We start from the raw sequence: 17,168 nt of genomic DNA on the forward strand, positions 1-17,168 counted from the left end.
GGGTCTCGAACCCGCGGGCTCAGGCAATCCACTCACCTCAGTCTCCCAAAGGCTACAGGATGGTTTTAACCTGGTTTTAGAACTTGACACTTTCTGGGCATTATGTGATATGAAACTGCACTGCAGTCCATGCAAGGACTGGTTTTCTACTAGTTCACTCTTCTTCCCAGGGCTAAAATAGGAGGTCTTGGGTTTAAGTCCTGGATCTACTATGGGACCCTAGAAATTACTTGTCTTCAGGCTGAGCGTGCTGGCTTAAGCCTGTACTCCTAGTACTTTGGGAGGCCGAGGCATGAAAATTGCCTAAGTCCAGGGGTTTGAGACCAGCCTGGACAACTTGGTGGAACTCGTGTCTCCAATAAATAAAAAAATTAGCTGGGCATGGTGGCATGCACGTGTAGCCCCAGCTACTTAGAAGGCTAAGGGGGAAGGATCACCTAAGCCAAGCAGGTTGAGGCTGCAGTGGCTGTGAGAGGGCCACTGCACTCTAACTTGGGTGACAGAGTAAGACTCCAACTCAAAAAAGAGTAACTTGTCTTCATTGAACTTTGGTTTCTTCCCATCTGATTGAGATAACTCTCTTCTCATCTTACATATGGGGAAACCTATGCTCAGACAGGAGAGGCAATTCTCCCAACATCCTACATTTATAGTGAATAGCAACTGTAGAACAGAATCTAGGCCTCAAAACATCTTCTACCTGAGCTTTCCATTTTGCACCTTGTATTTAGGGACCTATAGTGCAAAATACCTTGCTTCCCTCTACATGCACATGAAGAAGTTTCTGCAATCCCCATCATACTTGCCACATCAAGAGGGAAGAGTCTGAATTAGGCTAGAGGACTGAGACACCAGGAAAGGCTGGCGTAGGGCAAGAGGAGAGAAGGCTGGGAGAGCAAGGCAGAGCCAAAGGGCTTCAAAGCACTAGGAAAAGTAGCATTAAAAGTATCCTGGGCCAAAGGCAATGGCCTATGCCTGTAATCACAGCACTTTGGGAGACTGAAATGGGAAGACCGCTTGAGACTAGGAGTTCAAAACTAGCCTGGGAAACAGAGTGAGAACATCTACCAAAAAAATTAGCCAGGCATGGTGGCACATGCCTGTAGTCCCAGATACTTGGGAGGCTGAGGTAGAAGGATCGCCTGAGCCCAGGAGGCCAAGGTTGTGGTGAGCCGTAATTGTGTCAGTGCACTCCAGACTGGGTGGCAGAGTGAGACCCTGACTCCAAACAAACAAACAAACAAACAACAAACCTGGGGTAAGCAATCTACCCAGGTTGACCCTATTTCACATCCCCTTCCCAGCTTCTGTTCTAGGTTAGTCTTGCTGGCGCCAGCCGGGCTGATCCTATCCTGAGACCCTAGCTGCTGTAGAAGGCCCGAGTGTGGATTGAAAGGCAGATGGTGGGAGGTTCAGCAATATCGAAGCCAAAGGTTCAGCCAAGAAGCCTTGCTGAGTGGGTTGGTGTACCCCAACAGCCGTCAACATAGGGCTGAGCCTTAGGGGTGTTGTGGCCTTTGTGGAACTGGACCACTTACAGTGGACTTTTCCTGGAGAAAAGGCAAGTCTTGGCAGATGTCCAGCTTCTAGGTTTACCCCCAGCCTGGCCACATACTCACCTCCTTATCAGCAGGCACATTTCTTTCCGCTACCTGCCTTGGCCCCCATGTCTTCTCCGTTAACCTGCCTGGAGAGAGTCTCACTCTAAGTTAAAAGCCTGTCCCCCTCCTGTTCCCTGCCCCATCCTGTTCCCTGTTTCCTGTATACCTGGAGTCTCTGACTGAATGCTGGGCAGATGGGACAGACTAGTGGGATCTTGGTAATAGCAAGGATTTCCATGGCAGCAAGTCTGAGAGCCCCTAACCCAGCTGAACTGGAATCCAATTGCTGGGCTGGCTGATGCTACAGAACTGTCTCTTCTTTGACTTTTGTTATTAAGGTGACCTGGGACAAAGACATTCAGAACATGAGTCCAGTCCTGGGAGAAGGCAGAAGCCCCCTTCTCCCCCCAAGTGGTGATAGATTCTTGCCTACTGGAGGGAGGTGGAGGTTATCGCCACCATCTTGGTCCAGCACGCCTCAAGACCAACAGGGATGATGGATACTACTTTTTGGAAGGCAAAGCCAAGAGAATCTCACCTGGTTCCTGAATGCCTTCTCTATATCCAAGTGTTTGGAAGCACAGTGTGCTACCTACCTACTTCCAGAGTTGAGAGCTCCATTAAAATAAGCTTCTTAGGCCGAGCATGGTGGCTCGAGCCTATAATCCCAGCACTTTGGGAAGCTGAGACGAGAGGATTGCCTGAGCCCATGGGTTCGAGACCAGCCTGGGCGACATGGTGAGACCTCATCTCTACAATAAATTAAAAAATTAGCTGGGTATGGTAGCGTGTGCCCGTAGTTCCAGCTATTTGGAAGACTGAGGCGGAAGGATCCCCAGAGTCCAGCAGGTCGACCCTGGGGTGGCCGTGAGTGTGTCACCGCACTCCAGCCCGGACAATGGAGTGAGACTCCAACTCAAAAAAATAAAATAAAATAAAGTAAAATAAAATAAAATAAAATAACCTCTTAATTCTAGGAGGGGAAGTTTGGGCCAAAGCAAAGCTTTTGCCTGTGGAACAAAGGGTTATTTTGGGCACTAACACTTCTACTTGTTCAATTTCTTATATGTCCCTTACCCTGGTCAGTAAAGTTTTTTTGTATCACTGTTGATGACAGGCTGGCGTCCTAAGTCAAGCCTTGGTACAGCTTTGTCCGGCGGCTTCATCTGGTCATTGTTCCATCTTCCATGGCAAAATCCTCATTCGTGGCTTATCTTTTCACTGATGTGGCAACATCCTTGTGGTCTCTTGGTCATTAACCATGGTCATTAACCATGTCAATTGTCTCCTGGTCATTAACCATGTCAACTGTCTGTGTGCTAGCTAATGTGCTAAGGAAGTAAACTGACCTTGGCAAATACTGAACACGTAACAATATTAAACATCAATAAAAGGTATGGGTTGCTATAGGAACGTTAAAACAATCATGAAGTGCTGGTTCCACAAACCTGTAAAAGTAGCAATAGGATATATATATGAGGAGGGACCCCTACAAAAGGAATTTACTTATAAAAGATTGTGTATTTATTCTTTTTTTTGAGTTGGAATTTCACACTGTCTCACAGTGGCACGCTCACAGCCACCACAGCCTTGACCTGCTGGGCTCTGGCAATTCTTCCGCCGCAACCTTCCAAGTAGCTGGAACTACAGGCATGCACCACCACACCTAGCTAGCTTTTTTTTGTTTTGTTTTATTGTAGAGACAAGGTCTCACCAAGTTGCCCAGGCTGGTCTTGAGGCCGTGGGCTTAGGCAATCCTCTTGCCTCCACCTCCCAAAGTGCTGAGATTACAGGCATGAGCCACTGCACCCGACCATGTATTTTTTCTTACATGTTCATACTTCCGTCACCTTTGAAGTATTTCTTGTTTGATGCAATACACCTATCGAGGAATTTTTCCACTGCTCAGAACAGTTTTTGAACTCATCAATTGTGTTGCCTTTTAAGTGCTTCTGCCATCTTTTGTTTCACCTCTTCCACACTGGCAAAACACTTCCCTTTGAGGACTTTTATTTTTTTAATCTGAGGACACAAAAAATGTCACTCAGGTCAAGATTGGGTGAATAGGGAGAGTGGGTCACAGGGGTCATGTTATTTTTGGTCGAAAACTGTTGAACTCTCAGCATGGTGTGGACAGGTGCACTTGTAAATCACCCACCATGAAATGGGCAAATGCACTGAAAGAATCTAAAAAAAAATTCACTGAAGCCGAATGCGGCCTCTCACAACAATGCTAGCTGGTACACTGATGCTAATGGGTTCCTAGAACACTTACCTAGTGGGGGAAACCTGGATTACAAGGGGCCCACCTTCCAAACGATAATTCTGGGTTTTCCAGGGTCTCCCTTTTGTGTGCGTGTGTGCATGTGTGTGCGTGTGATGTTTAATGGAGAAATAACTCATAATTGTAGCACTTGGTGGAAGAGATATAAGTCTAGATTTTTAGAAAAGGGGTCTTGGTGTCTGGGGATGTGAGGGTTGCCTTAAAAAAGTAAAGGCATTAACCAGGCATGGTAGCATGAGCCTGTAGTTCCAGCTACTTGAAAGACTGAGGCAGAAGGATCGCCGGAGCCCTGCAGGTCAAGGCTGCGGTGGCCGCTGCGCTGGCCAGGAGCGTGCCACTGCACTCCAGTCTGGGGCGACAGAGTGAGACTCCAATTCAAAAAAATAAATAAATAAATAAAATAAAATAAAAAGTAAAGGCAGCTGTTGGCCTTAATCTTTCTTACCTCCTGAGTTCTTGCTATCTTCTTTGTTGATTCTGTTAGGCGTTAAGAAGGTATTGCTTGCCGTTATCCAGTATTTTGGTTTGTTACCAGAAGGAAGGTTGATTAGAAAGTCAGAAGTTCACCAAATATAGTCCAGGGAACTTACTAGAAGATTCTCAGTTCTTACCCCAGACATATAAAAGCAAAGACCAGGGGTGAGGTCTTGCCATCTGTGTCCTACCAAACCCTCCAAGTGATTCTGATGGACTTTAAAGTTTGAGAACCATGTCTCTAGCCCGTGGCTACAAGTGATGGAAGCCTAAGGCAGTTGCCACAGCCAGGAGGTGGAGGCATTTACACGAAGCCAGGCGAGGTTGGAGAAACAGGCATCTCAGCAACGGGCTTTGAGGATCTGGTGTGGCTAACCTGGGAAAGAACGAGGCAGAAAGCAGGGCTGATGTTCTAGAACAGTGGTTGGGAAGCCTTTTCTGTAAATGCAGTAATATTTTAGGCTTTGAGAGCCATATGGTCCTAGCACGTGGCCTGTCACCACTGTTCAGCTCTGCCATTGCAGTGTAAAAGCAGCCATAATCAATATATAAATAAATGAATATGGCTGTGTTCTGATAGAACCTAAAAGAACTTTATCAACAAAAACAGATGCCAGGTCAGATATGACCCTGAGCGGGGGTTAGTTTACTAACCCCTATTCTAGTAGACTGAGTTACTCAGTGGCTTTTCATTTTTGGTGGGTTTTAAATAGCAAACCCCCCTTTTCCTTATTTAGCCCCACCCAAAGCAGGAACTGTTCCCACTGAAACCCAGAACTCTCTGCAGTTTTCTCCTCTTCTTAAAGCAGGCCCTAAAGTTCTTAGAACACATTCTAATGCCATTTTATTTTTTGAGTTGGAGTCTCACTCTGTCGCCCAGGCTGGAGTGCAGTGGCCGCTCCCGGCCACCGCAGCCTCGACCTGCTGGGCTCCAGCCATCCTTCCGTCTCAGCCTTCCAAGTAGCTGGAACTACAGGCACGCACTACCACGCCTGGCTAATTTTTTGATTTATTGTAGAGATGAGGTCTTGCCAAGTTGCCCAGGCAGGTCTTGAACCTGCGGGCTCAGGCAATCCACTCACCTCAGCCTCCCAAAGTGCTGAGATTACGGGCTGAGCCACTGAGCCCGGCTTCTAATGCCATTTAAGTAGAGTGCTCTAGTGTCCAGGCTCAGGGCCACCTAGACATTGACCTTGAAGGCATGGGCAACTCTTCCCGAAGCCATTTGACCTATGACCAAGGTATGGAACTGGGATGAGCCAGTCTGAGATCAGGTCTGTCCCCAACCATGCCTGGACCCTGAGGGCCAGGGAGAGTCTCCTTTGCTCCAGCGCATGGTCTCTGTTTCTCTGTGGATGCCAGCCAGCCTGCAGAGGCCAATATGAATACCCAGAGTGTGAGTCACTGGTCAGACACCCTTCCTGTGCCCTGTGACCAGATGAGGGACCAGGTCCTCGAAAGTCAGAACACCTACCCTCTGCTGCTGGAGATGATGCTATGCTTACAGCAGACCATGAAGGAGCACTTCCCGGCACTAGAAGCATGGACGGACGCTCCGGCCATTTGTGAGCAGAAAGCCCTTCTGGGCTACTTGGTATGCTAGATGGTCAACCTCCTACAGTTTGGGACCCCGAGAGGTCTGGGGCTCACAGTGCCTCTCCCTTCCCTGGACTCTAGTGATGATGTCAGAGGCGGACAGGGGGACCAAGCGTCCAAGCAGCCTGACCAAACTGATGCCCCAACTGAGTGATTGTGAAGCTGCCTATGTCAGCCATGGCCTATCCAACCATGGGGTTGACATCTCTATTTTATGCCAGTCGGGCTTCTGAGACTACAATGCCTACCAAGTAGACAAATTCCATGAGGACAGCAACATCTTGGTGAGAACATGGTGACATCCTCAAGGGCTCTACTCGCTTGGATTTGCTGAATCTTGTGCCAAGGGCTCTCTGTGCTCTCATTCTTTACAGCCCGATGAAATGGACACTGTTGTCTTCTTACAGATAAGGGAATAGTCACAGAAATAAGGTGACATGCCCTAGAAAGTTGGAGAACTGCCCCCATGCCCGAGTTCTCCCTGAATCTCAGCTCTTAGCCACTGAGAGTCAGTCCCTGTGGTCAGAGGGGTGAGTGAGCCCGCCCCTATGGAATTTAGTAAGGAATGTAATCAGTCATTGGGGCACACACATTCAGATGGTCTGGGAAGATGTCCTAAAGGGTGAATCAGCCATCCATGTGGTGGTAGTGGCCGTGACCATGGCTGTGACCCTCTGGAGGAACAGCACATGTAAAAGCTTTAAGGTGGGAGGGGGTTGGAGTGATTGGGAAGGGAGGCCCCTGTAGTGAGAGAGGAGACAATGAGTGCTGTAGCAAGAGGTAGGGGTGGAGACAGAGGTAGATGGGAGGTGCTAAGATGTTGCCCTAAGGGTGAAAGGGAACTCAGGAAAGACTTCGAGCAAAGGGGTTTCATAGCAGCTCTCCAGTCAGAGTGTAGAAGACAACCCCCTCTGTATCCATCTAAGTGATGTACAGCCCATGGTGTTCCCTTTTCTGGGGCTGAGTTGGGTATCACCATAGGCCTCTGAGGGACTGTGTCTCTTCCAATAACTTGGCGGGTCCTTATGTGTTAGGAGAAATAGCAGAGATGGGTACCAGGTGGGGCCTCTGAGGTCAGATAGGTGGAGTTCTGACTATCACCCAAGGTCACACGATGAGTCGGTTATTAAACTTTTCTGAACTTCACTCTCTAAATTGGAACTTTTCTGAACTTCACTCTCTAAATTGGGGCTCATATGGAACCTTTTTCTCAGGGGCTAAGGCAACTCACATGAATCTCTTAGTCTAATGTCCAGCGTGTAATAAGAACTCAGGGACTGGTAGATGGGACATAGGTATGAGTTATCTATATGTCTCTAAAGAGGGGAACTTACATGCTATACAATTTGGAGTTTATGGAAAGTCTTCTAATGCTTAAAGTTGTCTGACATGGCTTGCATTGTCTCAAGGGACAGTTAGATCTCCACTTGGACTGATCTGAGATGAACACTTATTGGTGTGATTAAGGGGGTCTTTCTGGAAGGGGCAGGAGGCCTGATCTTGGATTCCTTCCATCTCCAGGGCTTCATTAACCTTGGCACCAGTGAGAACAAGCTCTGCACTGATCTAATAAATGAGAGAGTAAGCCATGTTCTGGGCTGCACTAGGACCCATCCCTTCAAGGCCCAATCCCTCTAGAATGTTCCTCAGCACATGGTAGATTCAGGAGTGAGAAATAGGAGTTTGGGAAAGGGAGTGAAGAAACTGCTTTTAGAATAGCACATCCAACCACCTGGCCTTGCTGACCAACCAGAGGTGTTCTGTCAGGTATATGGTAGGTAGACTGCCACGGAAGCCTCCGGATAGGGGAGATTGTCAAGCTCTTCCTGATGGGATGTCTACTTGTGTAATCCATAACGAGAAGATGGCGGTCTCCATTCATTAAGGAGCAAGTGGCATGTATACCAACTCCCCTTCTGGGAGGCCACATATGGAGGGTACACGTGGAAAACTAGGCACAGACTAGGAGGAGGCCTGGGTCTTGCCTACTCAGCCTGACTTTACACTCTGTTTGTCAACAGTTGAGTCAAAGTGACATGAACTACACAGATGACGTCCTACTGCAGTATTCCGATTCAGAGGACAGCCATTGTAAGTAACCTCCAGATCTAAGGTCTCCTGGTGCAGAGGCACCTGTCCTCATCTGGGGGAAGAATCAAGGCACTAGATTCTTGGTTGGCTACCGCCCCGTTTCTTTGGGTAATAACTTCTAGAAAAACCTCATAAGGAGGCAGCCTAGCATAATAGGCAAAGCATTGAATCTCCTGGGATTCAAAACTTCTGATCTCCTACTTCCTGGGATCCAACATCTCTGATTTCCTACCTCCTGAGATCCAAAATCTCTGATCTCCTACCTCCTGGGATCCAAAATCTCTGATTTCCTACCCCTTCAGGTTAAAAACCTCTGATTTCCTACCTCCCAGGATTCAGCATCTCTGATTTTCTGCCTCCTGGGATCCAAAGTCTCTGATTTCCTACCTCCTGGGATTCAACATCTCTGATTTCCTACCCCTTCAGATTAAAAATCTCTGGTTTCCTACCTCCTGGAATTCAAAACCTCTGATTTCCTGCCTCCTAGGATTTTTGCCCCAACTGTCACTTATTATGTCACCTGGAGAGTTGATGGCCCGAGTCAATAGCCCATTCAGGTAAAATGACACTGGACTAGGTAGCAAAGATCACTTTTAGGTTGGGCATGCTGGCCTTTGAAAAAGGCCACCTACACCTTGAGTGAGGAAGGGGCTCTGGGAACCGCAAGGCCTCTCCGGGTCTGTTTACAGCCTGCGGGGAAAAGTAGCCCAGTTTCTGATTCACTACTGCCATGCCCCTGCCCAGCTTGATCCAGAAAAGGTGAGTCAGTTTCCCAGCCTCACTGCCATCCTGGTGGAGGGCTGTATTCTTGGGGGGTGTTGTGTTTTCTAGAGGTGCAGGGAGAACCGGTGGAGACCCTCAGGACTGGAGCAGAGTGGGGGCCAGTGGGCCCCAGCTGAGGAAGCTCCTGGTGCCTGTCCCTTCCAGCAGGATGGGGACGGTGTGGCTACACCTTCTTACATGGGAATTGGCTTCTGACTCCTGCCTCTTGTACCTCGACTTCAGGTGGTTGTTCTAAATGGCTGCTGCTCTGTGTTCTCTGCCCCGGCCATGGTTCTGTGTGATCCAGGGGGTGAGTCAGAGGGCTCTGCTTTTCCTCTAAGTGCAATACTGACATGTGGGCAGGAATACACAAGGACTGGGCTTTGGGGAAGAAGAACATCTCAACCCAAGGGCTTTCCCCCAAAGTTCTAGGACTTCTCCACTGACTAGGACATCTTCTCATTCTTTCTGTGGGATCAAGGGGTTTGGAGTCTCCACTTAATATGAAAGGGAAGCATGATGGTCTTCAAGGAGGTGTACCCCAGGAATGGTGACAGTGAGAGTCAACCTATTGTATGAAGAGCTGGGCTTTTGGGCCCAATGGTAACACAGAGCACCCTGGCAACGAGCTAAGAAGATGTAGATTTTTAACTAAAAAAAAAGGCTCAGTAGTTCTGGACCAGATAAAGCTGGGAGGTCTGTTCTCAATCTGAGCAAGAAGCTCAGATCTTAATGAGCTCTGTGTGTATGGAAGGAAGTAGCCAGGACGGCCCCTTTCACACAAAGGAGTGGGTCCTTGGTGAGCTCATTAGTGAGGCCAAATGGACAGGAAGGAAAGAACATACGAGACCAAAGGTTCAAGTCTTTGCAGCCCTCCTTATGTATAGACCTTGACCTCTAGTGTTTGGTCTGAGGAGATGAGACTTTCCTGAGGACCAGTGCTCTGTCTGCTAGCGAGCCTCACTTGACCTGTGCCCTGGATCGAGCCATTCACAGCACTATTCTTCCCTGTTCTCCTTCCCTAGTGTACTCCTCAAAGAGAGCTAGAGCTTTGCTCCCCACATAATGTCTACAAGAATGGATAACTTATAGCACTTGAACACGAATCCCCAGGTAGAAGGGATTACCAAACGGACCTTTTCTGTCGGTCACTTTGCTGCTAGTCTAGGGGGCCTGGTAGGCTCTGGCTGAGAGACCTTGGACTGACAGCTTTGTCTCCCTGTGCTTCCAGGGGCCTTTCTGGTTCCCACACCCTTCTATGGTGGCTTCGCCTTTAGCTCCTACCTGTATGCGAAAGTTGAGCTGATTCCTATCCACCTGGAGAGTGAGGTCAGAATGGGACCCCTTCCCTGCTCAGTCCACTGAGGCAATGAATCTTCTAGGGGCACTCAGAAGGCATAGAGGGGCTTTGCTTTCTACTCATGAGTGATGGTGGGCTAGGGGTGGAGAAACCAGGGCAAAGAAGGCATGTGGGACTGGCACCCTGGTCTGAAGGCAAAGGGTTGTTTGTCTAGGGCTATGGGAATGAGGAATCAAGGAGAAGCTTTTCAGATAGGCGGTTCTCAGGTGGTGTTCATCTTCCAGATCACCAACACAAGCATTCATCCTTTCCAGCTCACTGTTGACAAGTTGGAGCAAGCCCTGCTTAAAGCTAGGCTCAAGGTAAGGGGAAATCCTATTCTTGGGGTGGTCACTGCTGGTCCTGAAAGGGGTTGAGTATTGAGACTCCGACACAGCTTGTTCACCGAGACCTGGCAGGCTCTCTTTAGTCAGAAGAGACAGTGAAGGATCCAGGAACGTGATCCTCTAGAAGCCCTGAGCTTTATGGGGACATTATGACAACCCTACACTTCCTTCCTGCTCTCCCTCTGTGAGCAGTATAGCAGTTGCGGCTCTAAGACCCTACCTAGGCTTTATTTGGTGTCAAATGTTGGGTGTCCCGACCTGTAAAGTATCCTTGGCTGAATTTGGGATAGGCTGTGAATGACTTGTGCTTACTCCGTTATGGTTGGGTTCTTCTTAGGGGAAGAAGATCAGAGCCCTTGCACTGACCAACCCTCAGAATCCTCTGGGTGACATCTACACCCAAGATTCACTGGAGGAACTCCTGGCATTTGCCAAGAGGTACAAGTTCCACTCCTTGAGACTAGATGTCCCTTAGAAGCCATTCCTATCACTTATAGTCAGGAAGTCAGAACCGGAAGTCATGGACCCTAAATATTCTTACTACACACCATGCTTTGCGGAGTTACATACAGCTAAGATTAAAACCAAGGAAACTGCTCCCACGTGCTTACTACTTCAGGATCTTTTTGCCGTTTCCTTTCTGGCTTTTGCGTGGGACATTTACACAACAGTACAGACATATACATAACAGTCAAAATGTAGCTTTGTTGCATTTCTACTTATTATAGCATAAGCACTTTCCCAGCATCCATTTCCCAAACTAGGGTGGAGCTGCCAAGGCAGACTCTCAGTCCTTGTGGGTTTATTTATGTATTCATTTATTTTTGGAGTTGGAGTCTCACTCTTGTCACCCAGGCTGGAGTGCAGCGGCACTCTCACGGCCACCCCAGCCTCAACCTGCTGGGCTTAGGCAATCCTTCCGTCTCAGCCTTCCAAGTAGCTGGAACTACAGATGCACGTCACCACGCCCGGCTAACTGTTTTGTGATTTATTGTATAGAAAGGTCTCACCAAGTTGTCCAGGCTGGTCTCCAACCTGTGGGCTTAGGCAATCCTCTCGCCTTGGCCTCCCAAAGTGCTGGCATTACAGGCTGAGCTACCGTGCCCAAATTGTACCCATCTTTAAAATAAATAAGTAAAGATGATGATACTGTTTTAGGGGGTTATTGGTAGAAGAGATGAGATAAGGTATATTAGCCCACTTAGTGCCACTATTTGAGTCAGACCCCAGGTGGGAGCTCCTGGCTACACAGACTCTGGGATACCCAGCTTCTTCCCCTTGGTCTTGCTCTATGCTTGAATGGTTAGATAAGATTTTCCCAGGTGTCTTTTAGGTCCTATTCCTTCCTGGTGCCCCCAAGTCAGGGATAAGGGCCCCTTCTGGGTACCACCTCCTTCTACAACACTCAGAAGGGCTGGATGGACAGCTGGGGCCATGGGGAGGTCTGATCTGTGTCCACAGAGGATCCTAAGACAGTAAGATTATGGAGATGCCAGACCTTGTTTTCCCCTTTTCACTCAACCTGCAGGCACAACCTACACGTAATCTTAGATGAGATTTACATGCTGTCTGTGTTTGATGAATCCATCACATTCCACAGCGTTCTGAGCATGGAAAGGTGAGTTGGCCTCAGCTGGAGTAGGAAATGAGAACCCTGAGGTTCCAGATATGCAGGGCAAGTTTATGGACATGAACTTAACTCAGTTCCTAGCACGTAGCTGTTTCAGTGCCCACAGGGGCTGGGATACAAGCAAAGCATCACTTTTCCTTCCCAGGTGTCTTCCAGTCTAAATGCCATTTCAAATACAAGATAAACTGAGGGCAGGGAAAAATGTGTACTGCTGAAGGTCAAAACAAAGCCCTGGAAGGCTAACGGGTCCACGTGGGAACTTCTTGATAAACAGAGTACCGGGAAAGAACAGAAACAGGGCAGAAGTTTCTGAAGGGCAGTGTTTGGCCCTAGCGATGGAATCCCAGCAATCAAAGCAAGGGGAGGGCATGCCTGGCAGAAGGAACAGCTTCACTAATGGTGAGCAGTAAGAGACAGAAAGACACATTCTAGAAATGGTGGGGGAGCCCACTTCTAAAGCACCAGCTGCCAAGAAGGTGGCTGTGGACCTGTCGTAGGAGAGCCACATGTCAGTCTGAGGGTCCTAGCCTGTGGGCACCCAGGAGCTGTTCCTAGTTTTTCAGGGCTGCCTTGTGTTGACTTCCTGACTTGACTGAAGTTTCTTGAACTTTGGGTCCTGTAGCCCCTGCTGTCTAGGAAGACCCTCAAGTCTACTTTCCCCTCACAGACCCCAAGTCTTCATCCTTCAGATATTTCTGTTATATAACCTTGACTTTTTTCTCCCCTTCTCCAGGTTGCCCGATCTCAATAAGACCCGTGTGATGTGAGGTGCCAGCAAGGTGAGCTCAGCTGCATGGCTTGGGACTTGGGTAGGGAAGGAAGGGAACCCAAGCGTAGAAGGCAGACAAACCAGATATTCCCTCCCCTGCTTCTCTTCCCAGAGGATTTCGGCATCACTGGCTTCCGCTTTGGTGCCCTGTACACCCATAGCAAGGAGGTGGCCTTTGCCATGACTGCCTTTGGCTATCTCCACAGTCCCTGTGGAATCACCCAGCACAAGCTGGGTCAACTGCTCCAGGACACAGGTAGTGAGCTCCATCCAGGCCAGCATCTTGGCTGGGCCTCATAGCCATGGGGAATTCTAGATTTTCTTGGGCCTCTGATATGCCCTCAATATACTCAGTATACTGAGATCCTGTGGTTACTATATTTTGACTGCAGCAGGATGTGAAGTTTGGAGGATACAGTTCAGACAGGGTCGTAGGGTGATGATATACGCTGTTCTAAAACACAGGGTAGGTTTTCATTTCTGGATGTCTGGTAGCTTGTGCTCTGCTGGGAAGGGGGATAGCCAATCACACACGCTAAGATGACAAGGTAGGAACTTCAAAAATCAGCCTTTATGTGGATGTATATATTTTCCCTCCACAATGCCCTGCTTGCTTAGGCAAATATTACCATAACAAGTCCTGACTCTTCTAATGTAACTTGATCTCGTCTTCCAAGGTGGCCCAAGGAGAGCTGCCACTTGGGCACATTGGCATGGCCAGCCCTCTGGCACCTGGACTCATCTTTCCTCTTGGATCCCAAGAGAATGCTGGCCTCACAGGGCCCCCCCCCTTTAATGCCATGGGCCAAGTTTAGAGGAGACTCTGTAATTCCCTATAATAGAACAGGTACCAGGCCGGAATTTTTTTTTAATAGCTGAGATAATAATAACACAAACTAGTATCATATTAGTTGGCTTAGAAAAACGATTTGCTGTCAGCTCTGGGAGGGGAAGGAAGCAGACAGGATACATTCCACTGAATGCTGCCCTACATGGTGCCAGCCTGTTGGATACTTGGTAGAGACTAGATCCCAGCCCCTTGAACGTGGGCTCTTGACCTTGAATGCACATGGGAGCTCCCCGAGGAGCCCAAATACTGACTTGTGGGCTCCATCCTCAAAGGTTCTGATTGGAATGATGCAGAGGTGTAGCCTGGCCATCAGGGCTTCTAACAGCTCCTTAATTTTAAGACAGCAGCATCAAGCCCCTTTAGAGGATTGATGACACCTTGTCTCAGGGATGCAAACTCAAAGGAAACATTCCCACTAGACTATTGGGAGGTCCAGTGTCTCTACCAGAACCTTGGATAAGAAGTGAGTCTGTTGGGTATGGAAGCCATCAGCTCCAATAGTTATATTGGTTGGAAATCGCTTGCATGAAGCTCAGGTAGGGAGCATTTGGAAAAGAACCCTTTGGTAGATCTCTGCCTCACAATCGGTGACAGTTCTCTTCTTCCACCCCTCCAGAATGGATTGACAAGGTGTACCTGCCCACGAACCACTCCCAGCTGCTGGCAGCTCACAAGTACGTCGCCGACAAGCTGAAGGCGTTGGAGATCCCTTTCCACAACCATGGAGCTGGCCTCTATGTTTGGATTAATTTGAAAAAGATGACCTCTAGAACGAAGGTAAATGTTCTTGGGCAGCCATGCCAGCTGGGACTCGGGCTCAACTCTGCTCCTTTGCCCTCCCTAGTACCTGTACCCATGTACGTTTGAGGAAGAACTGCTTCTCCATCGCTGCTTCCTGGACAACAAGCTGATTTTGACTCAGGGCAAAGCCTACATGTGTTAAGAGCCGGGCTGGTTCCACCTTGTCTTTGCAGACAAGTTCCCCCTGCTAGAAGTGGGTGAACAGAGCTGACCTCCCAATCCCGGCATCCTTTAAAGATGCCTAATCAGGCTAGGTGTGGTGATTCATGCCTGTAATCCCAGCACTGTGGGAGGCTGAGGCAAGAGGATTGCCTGAGCCAAGGGGTTCGAGACCAACCTGGGCAACATGGTGAGGCCTCATCTCCATAATAAATTAAAAAAAAAAATTAACCAGGACTGGCGGCATATGCCTATAGTCCCAGCTACTTGAAAGGCTGAGGTGGAATGATCACCTGAGCCCAGCAGGTTAAAGCTGCAGTAGCTGTGATCGTACCACTGTACTCAGCCTGGGCGACAGAGTGAGACTCTGGGCTTTTTTTTTTTTTTTTGGTCAATCATCTCATCTATAACTCAATACCTGATTTTTTTTTTTTCTTTTAGAAGCTCCAACCCTTCTAGACTATCTGTTTCCATTTCTGTCTTTAAGGAAGCTCCTTTGTAGTCAGGAAGTGATATGAATCTCAGCACCCATCTGTTCATTACATCTTTTGGGTGACTGCCATGGAATGAGTCATTGGGAGCATATGCTAATTGGTGGTACTCTGCCCTGTGGAGCTGGCAGTCTGGCAGGTGAGGTGGATGGTGGGTGACCATGCAAGTCCCTGTATGTCATACTAGAGTTTGGATTCTCCTGAAGGTGATGGAAAACATGACCTTCATTTTAACGATTACTCATTGCCTCCCACTGCCTGCCGGACACTGCTGGGAATATGGCAGCGAGCCATTCACTCTCACGAAGGTTTATGTTGCAGAAGTATCTTTGGGGCCAGTGTGGAGGGTAGGCTGAGTGAGAGGCAAACAGGATGGCCAAGGCCCTAAGCTAGGGTACAGGATTTGAGGTGTCTAGCAGGCTGACATGATAATGACATTCAAAAACAACCATCAGGGTTGTAACAGGTTAGACTTGGAAATCCAGCCCAAAGACGGATCCCTGCACAAGAGGCTCTCATGGTTGACCAACCATGACCTGGGTATGTCTGAGGCCCACCTGCCAACCCACTAAGTCTTTGTTTCTCTCTCCTCCCATCTGGACGCTCTAGCCATGGATCGGTTCTGTTGGACACTGCGGGAGCAGAAGGAGAAAGTGGTAGTGAAACAGCTGGAAGAGGCATTGAGGGAGTAGGCCATCTGTCTCCCAACCAGCGACTCCAGCCCATCACTTGCTCGGGGAGCCTGACAGCAGGTAGCCTGGTCCAGAGGATGGGTACTGAACAGGTGCTTTGACTGAGCAGTTGGTGGGCCCCTCCAGGAATGGTCTCACCTGACCCAGCCATCAACCTCCTTAAGCTGAGCGTCTGCATCTTTGGAAGCGTTGCATCTTTTTAGTCTTTGCTAGTCATTGTGTATGCAAAGTGATGCTTTTTTGGGGGCTAAGGTGGGAAGGCCTCGAGGTACCCAGAGAAGTCAGGAAGCCCTCTGGGCCCCTATTTAGATGTGTTTATTTTTGTACTCCATGTCAAATAAATTCCATATTCTCTTCTCTTTTTTTGAGTTGGAGTCTCACTCTGTCGCCCAGGCTGGAGTGCAGTGGCCGCTCCCAGCCACCACAGCCTCACCTGCTGGGCTCCGGCGATCCTTCCACCTCAGTCTTCCAAGTAGCTGGAACTACAGGCACACACTACCATGCCCAGCTAATTTTTTGATTTATTGTAGAGATGAGGTCTCGCCAAGTTGCCCAGGCGGGTCCCGAACCTGCAGACTCAGGCAATTGACTCACCTCGGCCTCCCAAAGCGTGGGATTACAGGCTGAGCCACTGAGCCCGGCCTCCATATTCTCTTAAATTCCAGATCTGTTTTATTTTGTACTTACATTTTTAATAATCACCTTTGGATGTGAGATGCTTTTCTGTCCTTTTCATCTTTAAATTCTCAGGCAGGTTTTAAGGGAAGAATACTTTGTGAGATGGGCCAGGGAAGGAGTGATCCGTCCCTGATGGAGTATTTCTAGGTATTGGATGCGATGTTCCACAGTATTCTTATGAAATTACTTCCGCTTCCACAGGACCAGCCAAGAAGCAGGGCGGAGGTGTAATTACAGGTTTTCCTGCTTCCAAATACCAGAGTTCTTTTCACTTTTGCCTTTCCAAAAGGCTTTTAAAACGAACCTCTTGGTATCTTAGTCTTTTCATGCTGTTATACCAAAGTTTCATAAACTGGGTGGTTTATAAACAAAAATTTATTTCTCACTGTTCCGGCGCTGGAAAGTCCAAGATTAAGGTCCTAGCAGATTTGGCGTCTGGTGAGGGTCCCACCTTCTCGCTGTAACCTCACATGGAGGAATGGGTAAGGGATCTTACTCTGTCTTCCAGTTACCATCTTTCGGAGGCGATTAGGTCATGAAGGCAAATGCCTCTCCTGATGCCATCACCCCCTAACCATCACCACCTCCTAACACCATCACCTTG

At 48.5% G+C, this 17,168-nt stretch overlaps 1 pseudogene; it reads left to right on the top strand.

The window, feature by feature from the left end:
- The window catches only part of LOC103272773, a 29,013-nt pseudogene extending 13,127 nt beyond the window's left edge, over window positions 1-15,886 (top strand).
- The last annotated feature ends 1,282 nt before the right edge of the window (window positions 15,887-17,168 follow it).

This window comes from Carlito syrichta, unplaced genomic scaffold (genome assembly GCF_000164805.1).
Source record: "Carlito syrichta isolate Samal-C Ts95f unplaced genomic scaffold, Tarsius_syrichta-2.0.1 Scaffold313210, whole genome shotgun sequence".
Lineage (NCBI taxonomy): Eukaryota > Metazoa > Chordata > Mammalia > Primates > Tarsiidae > Carlito > Carlito syrichta.